Consider the following 18,578-nt stretch of genomic DNA (forward strand, 5'->3'; position numbering starts at 1 on the left):
ATTGAAGGTTTCCTGTGTGGATAACTATGTTCCCTTTTTTTATTCTGTAGTTTACATATTATAATTAGATTAAAATGGAGGAATTTTCACAGTATGTTGTCAGATCTAACCCTGAAAATAAACTGGCCACAGTTTATGATTAGTAACAGCTACCAGCACCTATGAAAGCGTTTATCATAAACCACCGTGCTGTGCGATCATTTTGTTTACGTTATTTGGCTTCATCTCTTGACAACCCTGAGTTCAGTTTTTATCTGATTAGCCCGTTTTAAACAGAAGGAACCCAATGCTGGGCGACAGTTGACCGAGGTCACACAGCTGGAAGCAGGGACCATGGAATCGCCACCCACAGCTGTCCATCCAGGTAAGATTTCCAAGTATTCCTGGCTGGGCTGCTTGGCAATCCGCAACCCGGATCTTGAAATTCAGTTTCAGAGGCTCATTTTGCATTTTCAGTTAAACATGACCTAAATTATATAATAAACATGCTTGATGTGAATTTTTATTCAGAATTCAAAGTATTCAGGGCTGCTAGAAATGTGCTGGACCAGCATTTTTAAGTTCTTTGAGAACAACTATAGAAACAAATCCAGTTCAGTTTCTCACAATGTTTGCCTTGATAAACCGCAGGGAATACTGGCTGCTGATTTTCAGTTGTTTCCCTGCTAACACCCGTGAGTACAGAGGTCTTAAAAAGGTGCCTTTGCAGCCATCACCTGGAACCTTGGTCTCCTGCTAATAATGCTAAGCGTCTGCCTTTAGCTGCAGCCTCTTTAAAACTTTCCATGAATGAAAAGGGGGTGGGGGGCAGGAGCAGGGGATGTGAGTCACTGCCTAAAAACAAAAACCAGAGGGAATGTGACAGAACGTCACACTCACCCACCTCACAGATCACTTTGGAAATAGGAAAGGAATCTTTCTACAAGTCAGGTCGACCTGCTAGGAAAGAATCAGTTCTAGTGCTTGGCCCTCACACGCTGAGGCTTCCACCAAGAGGGGTGCCTGGAGGCTCCTCGGACACCTGCCGAGGACGAGCTCTAGATCTAATAGATACAGAACACCTGCGTCCGCAGGGCCCTGGTGATGCTGGGGAAATGGAAGGTTCTGTTGCTCCCTCCTTGAGCAAGGCCGAGCGCATTCACGTGCAGGTACATAAACTACATACACGTCCCAGGGATGCTGTGCTGCTTCGTGGTGATCGTCTTGGCTGTATATTTATACTTTCCTACTTTGTGGACATCTTTTGACCAATGATTCCTATTGATCACTGGCAAAACGTCTACCTTCCAAAAGGAACAGTATCATTTCCCAATAGTTAAGAATTCAGGATGGAGCAGTTTGGAAGCATTCAGCTGCAAAGGGGGCTGTAATGTCTCACAAGGGAGGGCAGCCCCAGGGAGAGTGAATTCCACACCCACAGGGCCATCAAGGACCCAGAATGCCCCACCGAGGCGCGGCCCACGGAAAGAGAACGCCTTCCTCCTTCCCCCTCGTCTCTGTCTAAGAGTGAAGAAAATGTTTTCCCCAAGTTGTTCCTCCTGTGCTGCCCTGGCCTCAACCCCTCAGAGCACTCGAAGGTCGTTGACATCAAAAAGTTTTCTAGCTGGAATCTTTGTCCATCTAATCAGCCCTCAAAAAACCCCATTCCTAAACCACTGCTGTAGTTTTACTACCTCTTACCTTTTATGGGTCGTTAGAAGTTGCCATCAAAACCCAGTGTTTCCAGAAAGAAGTTTGAAATATTAAATATCTTAAAACTACAGGCCTGTTATGTGGAAGAAAACCCAGTTAATTTTAATGGGCTATGGATAATCATCAGAAAAGTCATTTTTGGAAATTTAAAGAATATGCTTGTTTCTTTTAATGATACATTCTCCCGGAAATAGACCACTTGACTGATTCTGCTCCAGAATCCTACTGCGGCAAAGGATGGGCCCAAATTCTTTGTGGAACAGAAGCCTGACTGGCGTGGTACACGGATTGCAAAGCTGGAAAAGCTGCAAAACAATGTCCTGCAAAGAAAATCAGACTTCCCCCTTGATAGGCAGACAGCTCTGATGGATACCCCTCAATCAGAACCTATGTTCCTTGGGCCCATAATTAAGGAACATAGAGAGGACTTCCCTGGTGGCGCAGTGATTAAGAATCCGCCTGCCAATGCAGGCGACACGGGTTCGAGCCCTGGTCCGGGAAGATCCCACATGCCGCGGAGCAAGTAAGCCCGTGCGCCACTACTGAGACTGTGCTCTAGAGCCCGCGGGCCACAACTGCTGAAGCCTGCGTGCCTAGAGCCTGTGCTCCACAACAAGAGAAGCCACCTCAATGAGAAGCTCGTGCACCACAACGAAGAGAAGCCCCAGCTCACAGCAACTAGAGAAAGCCCATTCGCAGCAACGAAGACCCAATGCAGCCAAAAATAAAATTAAATAAATAAATAAATAAATAAATAAATAAAAAAGAAACTTAGAGAGAAAGACTCTTTTGAAACCAGCTGGAAAAGTATGCTGTCTTGCCAGCAGAATTTCAAAAAGGTTGATGATTACCATGGGTCAGCCTTGGGGTCCGTGAGCCCTCATCACAGTTGATTATATGAAACATATATTTTGCCAGCCTCGTCAAAAGGAAATACAGTAAGATTCAGTGGGTCAGTCTCATTTTCTCGAGCGCAGACAAGGCTTCGCAATGATCTGTGACTCAACTTTGTTCTTCCCAGAAGGAGAAGCAGAGTCTGTGCGACCCCTCTGGCACAGCTGAGCCAGTGTTTCTGGAATCACTGAGAACATTTTCCTCACCATGAACTGCCAGAAGTTTCTTGGGTTTATTCAAGCTAATCTGTATTCCAGAACAATTCTGGACAAGATTTGTTAGTAATACTTCAACAAGGTGCTGTTTGGAAAGTTCTGAACTTAAAGGATCTCTTTTTGTATTATACTAAGTAATCTAGTAAACTGAGCAAGAATTCTTTGCAATGAAAGCAGACCCTGAGGCTGGGGCCCAGCAGCCTGAGTTTTAACACAACCTCCACTGATCTCCCTCAAGTGTGAGAACGAGGGCCCTATGGTACCAACTTGGGTTGTCTGATAGCTTTGGGGAGTCAGACTAGTCTAAACACAAGAAATCCCTGGGGGATTAACATGCAGGTTCCTGGGCTCCTCTTTTGTAGATTCTGATCCAGTACATATGGGACAGGGGCTAGGGATCCGTGTCTTTAATCAATTCTCCTGTCATTTTTTTAATATTCCTTCCTACACAGGAAAACACTGCATGGAGAAACGGGGTGGCAGGGAAAAGCATCTCACTCTGAATCACTCGGGCCTGGGCCAGTCCTAAGGTAATTTAAAAGGAATTGATTCTTAATTACCCAGCACATCGGAGCACAGGGATAGAGCACGACCTTTCGGGCCCCGTGAAATGAGGAGCTCGCCCTCCCGCCCAAGGAGCTGAGCGTGAAGAGCCCTCACTCCACGAGGACTTGAATCACTTTAAATCAATTTGCTTCTTATTAAGATGCACTTCCATGAGAAATCATTCCCACTCTTCAGCCACAACAGGATAGCCCATCATTTAAAGCTTCCTGAGTGTGACAGTTGCTTAAAAAGGTTTTAAAGAGTATGGTAAATATTTTACCAGAAGGATGTTATTCAATAAGGAGATTATTTATTAAAAACTCATAATGTATTAGTTCATGTATCTCTATTTTCATGAAAATGCATTCTTTTCATCTGGGCATACTTTTCTATTCCCACAGCAGATTAACCTGTGAGTTGACAATTCTGTTAATACATAAATATATTGAAATATAATTTAACTTGTGAAAGTAACAAGATTTTACTAATAAGAAGACATATCTGTAAAATTACATTTTAAAAGAACTCTTGGAGGGTTTTAAGCATAGTTTCATGTACTTAAAAAGAAATCATGTTTGCTATTTTGGAAGAAAGAACAAGTTTCTCATTTATCTTTTGAGTCATCCATCCTAAAGGAAATAACTAACTCATGACTTTTTTTCTTCTTATTGGTAAGAAGGAAAACATTTAATGCTTAGGCCCAAAACCAAGGTATTGAGTTCAAGTATTTACGGTCAGATATTTTATTTCGATAATAAAAAAAATAAATTAGAATAGTTTCCGTTGCAAGCAATGACTAAAAATGGCTTTAACAGTACGGATATTTAATGACCTCATAAAAAAGTCCAGAGGTAGGCAGTTCTGGAGATGTTTAATTTATTGGTTCCACACGGTCCCGACTCCAGGCCGGCTGCTCTGTACTTACCTCGACTTCCCCCTCATCCTGGCACACTGTCTCCACGCAGCACATCTAGGGACCAGCCAAACACCCCTCCCAAAACCCTTTCTTCCTGTCTGCCTCTGCTGTGGGTTGAGTTGTGTCCCCCCAGAAGGTATGTTGAAATCCTATCCTGGGACTTCAGAATGTGACCTTATTGGCAAACAGAGTCTTTACAGATGTAATCAAGTTAAGATGAGGTCATGCTGGATTACGATGGGCCCTCATCCAATGACTGGGGTCCTTTTAAGAAGAGAAGAGACACAGAGGGACACAGAGACTGCCCTGTGATAACAGAGGCCAAGACTGGAGTGATGTGTCAGCAAGCTAAGGAGTGCTGACAACACCAGTAGCTGGAAGAAAGGCAGGGAACAGATTCTCCCTCACAGCCTCTAAACAGAAACCCACCCCAGGACACCTTGATTTTGGACTTCCGTCTCACCTTGATCTCTGCTTGGGATCTGCCCTTTGTCCTGGAAGCTCAGAACCCTCCCTTCTTTCCCAGACCTCACTAACTCATTCAGACTATCTCTGGGTGCCTGGCTTAGCATTTTACAGCCAGCTTTTTAAAAGAAATCGTAACTGGTATATCAAGGGTTAATTTGTTTTCTAGAGATTTTTTTTTTTTTTTTTCCTAAGCAAGAAAATTGGGAATTCAGTTAGGTCTAAAATTCATCTGAGGCTTCTGACAACTTGTTTGCGGACGTAACTGCTCTGGTGCTGGCAACTTGAGTAATCAAAGAGAAGCTTAAGAAAAACTGAGCACTGCAAAAGGAAGAGGGAAATAATAAATGTGAATTGAGTCCATGCTACCAAACATTTTATTCTGAAGATTTTCAAACGTACGGCAGATCTAAAAGAATTTCCTCAGTGAGTGCCTGTATCCACACCACCTTGGTTAACACGTGATGGTACTTGCTTTATGGTAGCTCTATTCTCTTTCCATCCCTCTCCCCATCTGAGAATTAATTTTTTAATTACATGATTACCAAATTGCTCTGGGGGCTCTTTGTAGGGAAAGTACAGAGCAACTCTGGGCACTTACTTTCCAAGTTCATCAGCCCAGGATAGAAGCCCTTCATACCTGGCCCCCCACCCCTGTGATACTGCGATTTATAGTAAGAAATATGTATTTGGTCGTTGTCCTGTTTCTGGCTCAGATCCTAAAGCCTAAGTGATAAGGTTTTTCCTAAGTGATAAGCGCTATAGAATTTCCTAAGTGATAAGAGCTATAGAGGTGTCTTGATATCCAGAACAAACCACACCTGAGTTTATGTTAATGAGGTGATTTTTGGAAACCACCTAAGGGTGGGGGCTGGTTGCCAGGGGAAACAACCCTGTGATTGGCGCGTTGGAGCTCTCAGTCCCACGCCCCAGACTTCCAGTTGGCAAGAGGGGCTGGAGGTTGAATCTATGGCCAGTGGCCAGTGATTTAATCAATCATGCCCTGGTGATGAAGCCTCCGGTAAAAACCGAAAACGGGGCTCAGAAAGCATCTAGGTTGGTGAAGCAGAGGGAGAGTGGTGCACCTGGAGAGGGTATGGAGGCTCCGTGCCCCTTCCCACACCTCGCCCTATGCAGCTCTTCTGTCTGGATATTATCTATGAAGTAAAATATCTTTCTGAGTTCTCTGAGCCGCTCTAGCAAATTAATCAAACCCGAGTAGAGGGTCGTGGGAACTTCTGGTTATAGCCGTTAGCTCACAAGCACAGGTAACCAGCTGGGCTGTGACGGGAGCCTGAAGTGGAGAGTGGTCTTGTAGGACTGAGCCCTTAACCTGTGGAGTTCGATGCTGCCTCTGAGTAGATGGTATCAGAGTTGACTTGAATTACAGGACACCCAGCTGCTGTCGGGGGATTGCTTGGTGTGGAAAAACCCACATGTGGGAGTTGGAATCTGAATCTTACCCCTCCCCCCGCTGCACCTCAACCAACACATTTCTCTGTTCATTGCCCCTGAAATATGTCCCCAACCCAACCTGCATCTCTGCCTGGTAGCCTCCTATTCAACGTTTAAGACCCAATTCAACTGTTCCCTTTCAGAAAAAAAAATAGCCTCCGTTCTCTCAAAGAGAGGTAGCCTTCTTCTGTGATCCCCAGAGTATTTTAAACATGCCTTTAACACTTGTCACACTGTCCTCAAACTCCTTGCCGTGTGTCTGTCTCCCCCACTGTCTGAGGGACCCTGGGGGCCTCTGGGGACTTTATCGTATTATCTTGAAGTTCCCTTTGGCGCCTGGCACAAGTCCTGGCACGTTGCAGGTATGCAGGTGTTAGGCAAATGGACCGCAAGAGAGCTAGCTGGAACTCTCTAAAATAAACTAAGTAGCCCCACTTGTAAGTATGCAAACCTACTTAGAAGTGTCATGTCGGAATTTAAGTCCAAGCTGCCTTGTCCCTCCTGTCATCACTCCCATTAAGTGGACCAGCCTGAAAGCTCACATACATGTTAGTGAAGATGCACACCTTGGCCCTTGTTCTTCTGTGTAAAGGATAATTCCGCCACAACTAGAAACATGAAACAGTATAATGTCTGAGCAGGTGTTTCCTAAAGAGTGTATAAAAACAGCTGCTACTGAAAACAAAACAAACAAAAAGTTCAGTGGTTAAGCTGGGGAAACACGGAACTAAGCAAAGTGCACAGGTTTCTTTTCTACAGTATTTCTCAGAACTTTCAGCCCAATGTGAATTTCAAGCAGCTGGGGAGAAGGGTTTCCAGCACAGAGCCCTTTTGCAAAGTGTGGAAAGGCCAGCTGCAGCGACACACCGTGGAAGACCCCGCTCTCTCTCAACTCTGTAGACCTGTTTTGCTTCCTACACCTTGACCACCATCACGTCCTGCATTTCAGGCTTAATGTGGAATTTCTCGTACTAAATATTGTGCCAAACGTGGAGGTGATGGAGTTACACTGGGCTTTGCTATCTTTCGGTCTGGACATAGCCCGTCGTTTAGCTTAACTCAGGGGATCTGGTGTGGCACCAATCAGCAGGAGGGCGCCGGGAGAGGAAGGTTCCAGGCACCCACTGAGATGTGTCATTGTCACGAAAGACACCTGTCCTCAAAAAGAATCTGTGTTATCAACATCCAAAGCCTTAAGGAAGCCAGTACTGCCATTGGAATCGCTGGGGAAATGCCCAGCACCTAAAATCAACAAAAAGATTTATTGCGTGGTTCATCTTTTTGTCAGTTTCATTTCATGACTAGCGTAGTAAAATTTGGCTACCTACTACCCATCTGTTTTTTAAAGTGTGCAGTAGGTTTACATTTTCTTGAAACCGTTTAAGTAAAAATAAAATTTTAATGAAAAATTATAAAGAATGTTTCCATACCCTGCAGCCTACAGTTCTAAAAATGGCTGACTGGCTGTGCTGGCTTTTCCGGGCTGACCTGGAAACACAGTTGTCTTCCAGGTTCTGTGCCCAGTACAGTGCCTGGCAGAAAGAAGCTGATCAGCAAACACTGGATGGTGGGATGCACCTGTGCACTGGAAAGCTGCAGTCAGAGAGGAAGTGGACCCCAATGAGTCAGTCTCAAAGGTCTGCAGTGGCCTGATGGGGAGAGGGGTTCTCAGGATGTCATCTTGGCTAAAGGGAGATTTAGACTCTGCTGCTGGCTACCTGAGACTTGGAGACCAATGCCCCTTGAGCCCCTGTATCTCCTTTCACTCTGGGCTGGGTGTTCAGCTCCCCACAAATCCCTGCAGAAGAGTCACCAGCCAAGGGCTGGGGACTCTGTTCAGGGTATTTACATTCCTTACCATCACCATTGTGCTTTCAGCTACGAGTGACCGGTAATCTTTTTTGCTTCTGGTAACTCACAGATTCAAGAAAGGGCATTTCCTGACTCTTGTAAATGGGAGTTTGGGGGTGGATTGAGGCCTGGCTGTATCCAGGTGCTCATCACCACCAGTCAGCTCTGCTGTCCTCTGCACTGGCTCGCACCATCATGGTAAAATGACCACCAGCAGTTCCAGATTGCATCTCATACTCTTACCTGCCGATCCCTTCCAGAAAGAGCTTCCCTGGCCCAGAGTTCCCCCGCAACCATCCTGGGGTCGCCTCTCATTGGTCTGGCTTGGAGCACGTGCCTCTGAGCCAATCACAGTAGCCTAGAGGGGTGGAATGAGCTGATTGCCCAGGCCTGGGTCAGTGCCCTCCCATGAGACCAGAGTTGGGCTTAGCCCACTCATCAAAGCGCTGGAGTTGGGAATCGGGGAGAAGAGTTGCCTAAATAGAATCAGGTGCTGTTTCCCACAAAGAGTGAACCAAATAGTTCAGGACGACACTCCTAATTTCCAGGTCTTTCCCACTCTTTCCCCCACTTTCCCACTGAACCACCACCTTCCCCAGCCAACCCAGTTAGCTTCCCGCATTGCCTGATGAACCCTGAGCCCCTTTTCTGACATAAACATGGAACCCGAAGCATGTCTCGTCTTGTTACAATTCAGTTTAACGCTCAACTTGAGCCTTCAGTCAATTCATGGCTCTAAAGAAATTAGAGGACATTTATTTAACACCCACTGAATGCCAGAAAGTATCGCATAGGGAGATGACAGATGTGCGGTTTAGAAAGAGCACTGCTGAAGGCGATAGGGCGCTGGGTTTGGAATGAAGCCCATCTGGTGTGAAGCCCAACTCTCACTGCAGGACTGGCTACGTAACTGGCAGGGCCCAGTGCAAAATGGAATGTGGGTCCTTTGTTCAGAAGCTATTAAGAATTTCTAAGGGGGGGGGGGCGGGGGGGTAGGGGGGGGCGGTCCCCGAGCACAAAGCCCTGTGCACAGGTTACAGGCCACGAACCTGGCCCAGGCTTATCGCTCACGACCTTGGGAAAGTCATTGGACCACCCCAGCGTCCTGACTCTCATTTCTGTGAAGGGATTGCTTTGCACATCCCAGTAAGACCATGGATGTGCAGTGCTGGGGGGCGGGGGGCTCCTGTACCCATTTGGTGGGCGAAGGGAAGGAGAGAGAAGAGGGGATGGGAGGTAGGTGAGTGCGAGTGGAGGCCCCGTCTCCACCCACAGATTGAAAGATGAGCCTAGTGTCCAGACCCAGCCTAAGAGCCGCCCCAGACCTCTAGCTGCAGTCAGCCCCTGGAGTTGGGCAAGTCCCCAGACTCAAGAGAACTATTCACAAGAAGGTATGGCCGGGAGCCTGCATGATTTACTGCTAATTCTCAAAACTAAAGCAAACAAAGCCCCAAGAGATAGGGCCTAGCCATGACCTTCAGCGTGAGACCAGAGCAGTAAACAGATTAAAGCAAAAGGCACCTGACCCACGTGCAATGAAGCGGCAACGTGAAGTAATGGCTTTCCTGGGACCTATAACCCAATTCCCACCCCCTCCTCTATCCCCGGATGAGGAACTTGAGAGCCCTCCCTGCCTGACTTTCCCAAGCCTGGAAAGAGGAAGTGCTTGATGGGCACTTCCTCACACAGTAATTCATTTGATAGCCACAGTGACCTGGAGGCATTTTTATATATTCATTTGTTTCTAAACAGAAGAGTCAATGACACTCTGAGCTAGTTCTAGGATGTGCTGGCTCTTTTCCACCCCAGGGCCTTTGCATGTGCTGCTGCTTTTGCCTGAGATGCTATTCCTCTGCTCCACTCCTTACCTAGCGGACACCTATGTCTACTTAAATCTCAGCTCAAACGTCACTCCTCAGGGAGACCTTTTCAAATCTTGCAAACCTTGCCCTGTTTATCACTTTCATAGTGACCTGTCCTTACCTTTCAGAGCTCCTCTCATGGTGTGTAGGTGTATCTGTGGTTATCTGATTAACGTCTTTCTCTCTAGTCTGTAAGCACCAAGAAGGCAGGAACTCACCATTTTGCACACAACTGACTCTCCAATGTCCTGGACATTGCCTGACCCACACCCATGAATAGGTATTCACTGAATGAGTGAATAAGCTTGCCCAACATCACACAGCTAGTATGAAGCAGAGCTGGCATTCAACCCAGATCGCCTGACCCCTAAGTCAGTCCACGTTCCCACTTTATCTTGTTGCCAAATAGGAGAAAATATCAGTTACAAATAGAATAAAGAAAATCATTTTTTTTCTTTTTCCATGATGAAACTTTCCACTGTATTATGTCATGTTTTCTTGAACCCATACAAAAACATGAGCCTGCCCCTCAGAGACAAACCCCAGTTTCTATGCCTTCTCTGCTTCCAAAACATTAATAAATAAACAATGTTATAATAAATAGATGAGCCAGGCAAAGAAGTTGTTGAAAGTCGGGGGTGGGGAGGAGCAGGCGGTGGGATTCCAGAGTCCCAGAAGCACAAATGATTCTACAGGTCGTCTGGGCCCCCATCACCACTCTAAAGAGGGGGAATGGAGGCACAGAGAGGTTAAGTGACCTGCCCCAAACCACACAGCTAGTTAATCCAACGTGAATCTCCTACTCTCAGACATATGCTCTTCCCACTTTCTGTGTTTCTGCAGCCAGATTGCAGCACCCCTTTTTGGTAGCTCAAGAAGATGCTTGCCTTGTTAAGCCCTGCCCGGCTGTGCCACCTCCTGGTTTCCTATCGCAGGGGAAGGACTACTGAGTGTCTAATGTCTTATTTGGGTTCCCCCAGCAGTGAACCCTAAGGTGTAAGTATGTGAGAGGTGAAAGAAATACATCAGGGTCTGGGAAAGTGAGGCAGAGAAGGGAACGCAGCTGATAAAGGGTGGGTTGTCAAGCCAGCTTCCCCTGTGGGCACCTGGAGCTTGGTACCCCTGGGGCACTCTGGGAACCAGTCTAGGGCATGCCTCAGAGTTATCCCCCAAGGAGTAAGGAGGCTGGAATATTTATATACCAACTTCCATCAGCCATTGCTTGAGCCCTGCTGGGGGCGGAGGGAGTGGGAATGAAGTGGTGTTAATTCACTGGCATTTGTGGCAACAGAGATTCCAGGGGCAAAATAAAGCTCTCAGGCGAAGAGCTGAAGGTTGCTGGCAAGTCAGGGGTCAAGTGGCAAAGGTGGGCGATATGGGAAGGGCACTATGGTGACTAGAATTGTGTTCCCCCAGAAAGGTATGTTGAAGTCCTAACCTCTGTTACCTATGGGTGTGAGCTTATTTGGAAATAGGGTCTTTGCAGATGTAATCGAGTTAATAGGGGGTCATAATGGATTAGGATGGCCTGAAGTTCAATGACTGGGGTCCTTATAGGAGGGAAATTGGGACAGACACAAAACACCCATGGAGAGGCCATGTAAGGATGGAGGCAGAGATTGGTGTGATGCAGCCACACACCAAGGAACGCTAAGGATGCCCAGAGCCACCAGAAGCTGGACGAGCCAAGGAAGGACCCTCCCTCAGCAGCTGCAGAGGAAATGTGGCCCTGCTGGCATCTTGATTTCAGATTTCTGGCCTCCAGAATATGAGAGAACACATTTCTGCTGTTGTGAACCCTCCACATTGTGTCACTTTGTTGAGCAGACCCAGGAAATGAATACAGGCCCCCTACATCACACCAGTCGACTATTGGTGATTAAAATTCCCTCGTAGCACCCACCGCTTGAAAGACACTCCGTGCATGGTCACACAGTTAGCGGTTGGCAGCGCCAAGATTTTAATCCAGGTGTGGCTGCCCCCGAAAGCCATGGGATAAGTTTCTCTCCTTTTCTCCAATCGACCTTTCCCCCCAGCTTTGTAACCAAGAAAGCTGAGCTGACACTGCCAGGGTCCTCCTTAGCAGGCCAGACGGCAGACAAATCCAGAATATTCCATGTGGTAATCATTTTAATCCTTCAGGCCCATTGAGGTGGAGACCTTTCTAATACTCAGTACTCGGTTGAGAGAATAAGGGAAAGGGCTGGGACCTTTGTACTGAAGATACGGGAAGGTCAGGGGAGAGGCAAACGGCAGAGCCGGACACTGAACAGCGGCCCCCTTGCTGCAGCCAAGGCCCCTGCGCAGACCACCCTTCCTCCCCAGCCGACTGCCCCTCCTTGGCCAGTGTTACCGGTTGGGGGCACAAGCATAGGAAAGAAGCTGCTCCGCCCTGCCTATTATGGGACGGTCAAGACATACTGGTTCCTGGGCTGACACTGGGCCCGTCAACATCAACAAGAGGGAATAGGAGGCTCGGCCTTTGATGAAAAGAGAACCCATGTGGCCTGGCGTAGCTGTTCCCTCAGAAATGCCAGGTCAAGTTGCACTTTACTGTAAGGAATCCTGGCATATTTTTACAAGCCTCCATTTCTGTATGACTCCAGAAGATCTAGGGAGGCAACAGCAGCCTGGAAAGGAAGAGAGAATTCAACTCCTAAGCACCCCACAGGACAGAAGTTTGAGGACAGCACAGATGGTTTGGCCAGGCCCGTGGATTGTGGAGAAATGAGCACTCGGGGACAGCCAGGAGGCAGAGGCAAGCGGAGGTCACGATGTCAGCTTGCAGGGAGAAGGGTGAGGGATGAGTTAATATCTTTCCTTTGTACATTTCTTTATTGTTTGAATTTGATAACGGTCATATTTATGCATTACCTCCAGAGTCATTCTTTCTTTCTTTGTATTTAATTCCTCGACAAGCACGAGGGCCCCTGCCGTTTTCCCGTGGTAACGGAGATGCGGGGATTGGCGGGGAGAGGAACCCTGACAAGGTATTAGTTCCAGGTCCCTGAAATGACGGAGAAATCCGTACTTTAAAGGAGCATCTGGTTACTTCTACTCCGCTCTGTGGCAGCCTGGCCAAGGGGATGGGCAGTCCAAGGTCACAGCCACCACGAGCAGCCCTAAATAGCTGGTTGTTTGGATTCGCGCTCCAGTTCTTCACTCCCTTGCTGAGCGGGGGGGGGGGGGTCACATCCACCTACCGGACCCGCGGGGGGCGTGGCGCTACCCACGCTCTGCCGCAGGCATGGCCACGTGACTTGCTGTGGCCAATGGGAAGTGGCGCCGGGCCTCTGCACGAGGGACGTGCCGGGACGTGCGGCGCCAAGCCGACCGCACGCGGACAGTGAGACTTGGGAGCCTTTTCCTGCCAACCTAAGCCCGAGAGGGGGAAGCGGAGGCCGAGGCTCGGCGCCACTGCGTACCTGGCGTGCAGGTGTGTGTGTGCGTGTGTGTGTGTCTGTTGTTTACCCGCGGTTAGGCTCGCGGGTTAGATGGCGGAACCTGCGATCACCTTGAATGATGTGAAAGCCGGCGCTGAGCTGCCGCTGCCCCACAGACGCTGGCAGCGCCCTCAGGTGACCTCGTTGGGTCACGTGACAGGGCACGCCTGGTCCTCAGGTGGCCTGTGGACCCTGAACACTCAGCCATTTATTCACTGAGTATAAGTGGTCCCGGGTGCCGGGGCTCTGAACTTTCCCGATGTATAGGCATAATGGGGACCTGGAAGAAAAGTGGCACGGACCCCAAGCTACAAAAGGGAGATTGTGAAGACCGACACATGTTTAAGTAAGTATTGTCAACTGAAAAAAAAATGCACAACGTGAGAGTTGTGAGTTAATTTTTCATTGAGGCAGCATGAGGAGTATAGCCCAGGAGATAGCGTTTCAGATAGCTCTGAGAAAGTGCTCTAAAGAGGTTGGGGGGAAGGTTAGCATGTGTGTGATTTTGGTGGAGCGGGGTACGTGCAATCAAGCACAGATTTTTGCAGAAGGTTGCTGCTAGTCTCCTAAAGGTTACTGCTAGTCACGAGCGGATGTCACCATAGGTGATTTTAGTGATTTTCTACATATAAGGGGATGCGAGAATTGGGCTCATAAAATCTTCTGGAAGTACCTAACTGTCAGAAGGCCTGTTCTGCCAGTTTTTCCCAGAGCACAGAGTGCCTCATTCCTGATCTCCACCCTGAACTCCTTTCAGGGGGTGTGGAAGGTCAGCACTCACAAGAAATTGTGACTTCATCCTTGTAGAGGCAGATGGCAAGTGCCGATTTTTAGTTGGCAATATCTATGAAATGTCTCATTGCGCCGGCTTTGTGAATGGTTGCGGTAATACGCTGAGAACATCACTGCGTTTGAGGGTAAGTTGCAGCTTTTGTTTTCTCACGTCACAAAACTTCCCAAGCGTGCGGGATACCTGCTGAGAGCTCATAGCCAGCTGTTGACTGAGGCACTGATGGTGGAATTTTTTTTTTAGGAAGGTTTCAGTGGTGACTATCAGGCCCCCTTGATGCTCCATGAAACAGATGGGGGGTGTTTTTTCTCACACAGCAAGAAGTCGGGAAGGGGTCAGTTCCCTCTCCTGTATGTTTGGCTGGAGACAGTCACGTCGTTCCTGAACCAAATACTACGAATGCGAATGAGATTGGCTTTATTTATTAAATGAAACATTTACTCTGTGTCAGGCATCATGCTAAGCACTGTACAGTACTAACTCAATCCTCTTGCAGCCCTATAAGAAGGGTGTAATGATTATCCACACTTTACAGATGAGGAATCTCGGGCCCAGAGAAGTTAGGCTACTTGGTCAAGGTTGCACAGCTTGTAAGTGGAAAAGCTGGGATTTTCGTCTAAGCCGGCTGACTCCAGAATTTCCGCCCACACTCTACTGTCTCTCAATGCCCTCGGATGGTACAGACACATCCTGGAGCCAGGGGTGGGAGCAGCTTCTCCTGAGGGGTGTCTGCTTTGAGGACGGGGTAGCTGCTGAATGGAATCACAATACCTTTAGGAAGGAGAGCTGGAACGAATGCCCAGTAGGTCCCAACAGTGGTCTCTCCCCTCTCTCTCCTCCGCTTCATCTCTTTCTCGCCTCCCCCCGGGTCTGTGCTTGCATAAAGTGGACAGCTAAAAACTAGTAATTGCTCCTCTCCCATGATCTGTGACCCTTGTCATCCCTCTGCCCTTTCCCCTCACTTTCTTCTTCTCGCTCTTTGAGTCGTATTATGAAATGACTTTTGCAATGTCAGCCATAAATAGATTATGAGAAGAAAATCTTTTGTTTAAACAAATTCTAATTATCCAAAAGGTGGTGAGTAAACACTCTGGGATGCATTAGAGATCAGCAAATCTTGTTTGCGCAAAATCACGCTTCAATTTCTTTATATAAGCAGAAAATAGCAGTTCTGACGACCTTGCCAGAAGCCTCTTTGTGTCAAAGGATTGGTCTCACCATTTCAGTTTGCGTTGCTCAGAAGAGGCTGAGCCTTCCCATACGGGTGGGAAAATACTTCTAATGGAACCAGGTGGGTCATAGGCTTGCCCAGGGGCACTGAGCTGCTCGTTCCTCCCATTCTACTGCAAGTGCCCAATCCCTTCAAATGAACACATTTTTAAGGGTGAATTATAAAGTGCCCTTACCAAGGAGGAGAGACACCCATGGCCTGGGTGCAGGAGGACTGAGCCCCAGGCTTGGAAGAGCTCTCGGTGGCTGTGCAGTTTTTGCTGCTGGCAAAAGCAGAATGTTCCTTTCAGCACCCTTCCCCGGTGGCTCCAGGGACTGCTTAAGCCACAGGCCAGAGAGGGTCTTCAGTGATGCTCCAGGGTGGATGTCACAGAAGCCACCACGGCCACATCAGCAAAACGGGGGGTTATTGTAAGGGAGAGGCTGTCCTCATGGAAGTGAGGGCGGGCAGCGTTCCAGTTACTGGCACTGCGTGACACATCATCCCAAAACCTAGTGGCGACAAACGACCACTTTTTTAATGCTTGAACATTCTTTGGGTCGGGAATTTGGATGGGGTGCAGCAGGAAGAACACGTCACTGCTCCGTGATGCCCAGGGCCTTCTCTGCGAGGCTTGGAGGCTGGTGGTCTTGTCTCTCAAGTGGCTGGTGGTTGATGCTGGTGGCTGTCTGGGACCTCGGCTGGGACTGTCAAGGGAGCACTTACATGTGGCTTCTCCCTGTGGCCCAGGCTTCCATGAGGAGGTGTCCCGAAGATCTCCAACTGCAGGGCGGGGGACTGCCCCACAGACTCAGCTGCTGCCTCCTGAAAGCCATTGCCACATCTGTACCGAGGCCACACTTGCCATGGCCACACTATGCCCAGCCAGTGACGGAGTGTGGCAGAGACACTGAGCCTGGTCCACTCCCGGAGAATGCAGGACTCCTCTGACGGAGACCCTGGCTGGGGGACTCCCTGACAGACCTGCCGAGCCTTCCCTGAAATGGCTCTCTGGGGGAGCAGAACCCCCCCTCCTTAGGTGTAGGCGGCACAGAGCGACCTTCCCAAGAGCAACTGTACAGTGGAAAAACCAAACAAATCAAGATCACCATCAACAGTGATAAATCATGTTGATCGTATGTACCCTTCCTTGATAATGATGTGACGAGAAGGACACTTTACCTCTGAAAGTCTTGGTCCCCAAAAGTCATCACCAAACTCTTACCGTGAGAATAACATCAAACAAATTCCGAAACGGGAACATTCTACAAAATACCCAACCGGTGCCGCTCAAAACTGTCAAGGTCATCAAAGCAAGCAAAGTCTGAGAAACTAGGATAAGAGTTATAAGAAAGTACACGTCTAGAGGGAGGAAGATTTTACAGGAGCAGAAAGAATTGGGCTGGGCAAAGGAGTGAGGAAAGATGGGCACAGAAATTGGTCATTGCGAGCAAGGCTCTGAGCTCAAGAGGTCCTGGAGCTGCTGGCAACTCAGAGGAGACGTCTGTGGCTGGAGCCCCAGGCCACCCCCAATGTGCTGGCCTCATCCTGGGGCTGGTGACCCGATGGGGCACCAGGCATCGCATCCACGTACATCAATATCCAGTGGAAAGAATATCAACACCTCCGGTAACTTTTTTTTAACAAGGAGGAAACTGTCCTCATGGCCCGTTGGACCATCCACTGCAGTGAAAACAGGGCTACCCTGATTGGCTGCGACTAACCAGCACCTACCCCTGGGATGGAGGTGGGATCACCCTCTCTTTCGTTTTTGGGTGTTCTTAGCAAGGAGGGTGACAGTTGCCGGATTGGTACCAAACTACATCCGCCACCCAGAGCTGGAGTGGATGCCGGAAGAGCCCTGGGAGGCTGCACTGGTGCAGGCAGGGGTCCAGACAAGGGATGGTGGTGCCTTAGACGAGCAGTGGACACTGAGAACTGGATAAATCATATGTGTATTTGAGAGGTGGGATCAATAGGAGTTTCTTATGGATTGGGTACCCTGGTGCAAGAGATGAATTCTTTATATGGATTCGGTATTATACGATGGTTTTCTTAAATTCAATTTCATAGTAATCACACCCCAAAACCACAGAAAGCACTGTTCTATTGTAAGCGTGAGCCTTCCGAGAGGAGCGATAGCATTCTCTATTAGCAACATAACATGAAATTCCGTAAGAATGAGGGCCTAGTTTACTGCGTATGTTTTCTATCCCTACCAGTGACTTCACCAAATGTTCCAGTCTTGAGCACTTAGAATCAAGTCAGTCCAATTTGGAGTAATTTTTAAAGGAAAAAAAACCCATTGTGTTCAGTCAATTCCATGTTTAATAAAAGTATGCCACTTAAGACTTCAACTTGATTAAATTTAAAATATAAATGTCTTAAGTACAAAGTAAAACATAATGGCTTTTATTAAACCAGCCCCAGTCAAAAGCCCAGTTCAGATTTCTTGTGGTTCCACATCTGCATTTCCTGAGTCATTCTTTTCATAAACAACTTCTGAAATCATAAAGCCTACGTTTATCAATGTGGCTATTACCGTCCTTTCTTGATGAATACAAGGAATAGAGCATTATCACATTTACTCCGCTCAGAAGGAAAGGTGGCCTGCCAACGTGTGTTATTACCGCCAAAAGGAATTCTGTAATGAGTAAGCCCTAGGCAAATCATGGATTCCCTGCTCATATATGCTCTTATTCTGATAGGAGCCTTGTAAGCACTTCAAAATGGCTCTGAGCCATTACTTTGATATCCTTCAGAGCCATACAATTTGCTATAAACCTTAAACTTCATTTGGAAGCAGCTTAACCCTCAATCCATCCACAAACTTTTAAAGAAAACTGGGCAATTTCCCAAAGCAAGTTACTCCTGAAAGGTGAGATAGTGTCTCATAAACTCAGCCACTTTACAATTGATAAGGACTACACTGAAAAATAGGACGATTCAAATTCAAACTACCTCAACAATGATAAATCAGGATTTTAGTTGTTTTTTGTTTTTTGTTTGTTTATTTTTGCTGTGGTGGTATTGTTTGGGGGTTATTTCGGCTTTTCGGTTTGTTAAATATTTTAATGATTGATGACACCTAGCATTGGCAGAGGAGTGGATACTCTCGTAATACGTTGATAAGGATGCAAATTGGTACAGCTTTACGGGAGGGTATTGTCTCAGTAGCTATTAAAATGTTTAGAATGCAACACCTTCATTTCTAGATATTAGACTAAAGAAAAACTTAC

The 18,578-nt window shown here is 47.5% G+C and overlaps 1 long non-coding RNA gene across 1 annotated transcript; it reads left to right on the forward strand.

Moving 5' to 3' along the window:
- Positions 1–103: 103 nt before the first annotated feature.
- LOC132353662 (uncharacterized) lies at positions 104–12,762 on the forward strand. Its single transcript, XR_009499059.1, has 4 exons — positions 104–364; positions 3,254–3,331; positions 10,740–10,892; positions 12,503–12,762. It is a non-coding gene; the product is annotated as an uncharacterized LOC132353662 (long non-coding RNA).
- Positions 12,763–18,578: the final 5,816 nt, after the last annotated feature.

Source organism: Balaenoptera ricei, chromosome 19, assembly GCF_028023285.1.
Source record: "Balaenoptera ricei isolate mBalRic1 chromosome 19, mBalRic1.hap2, whole genome shotgun sequence".
In the NCBI taxonomy this organism is placed as follows: Eukaryota; Metazoa; Chordata; class Mammalia; order Artiodactyla; family Balaenopteridae; genus Balaenoptera; species Balaenoptera ricei.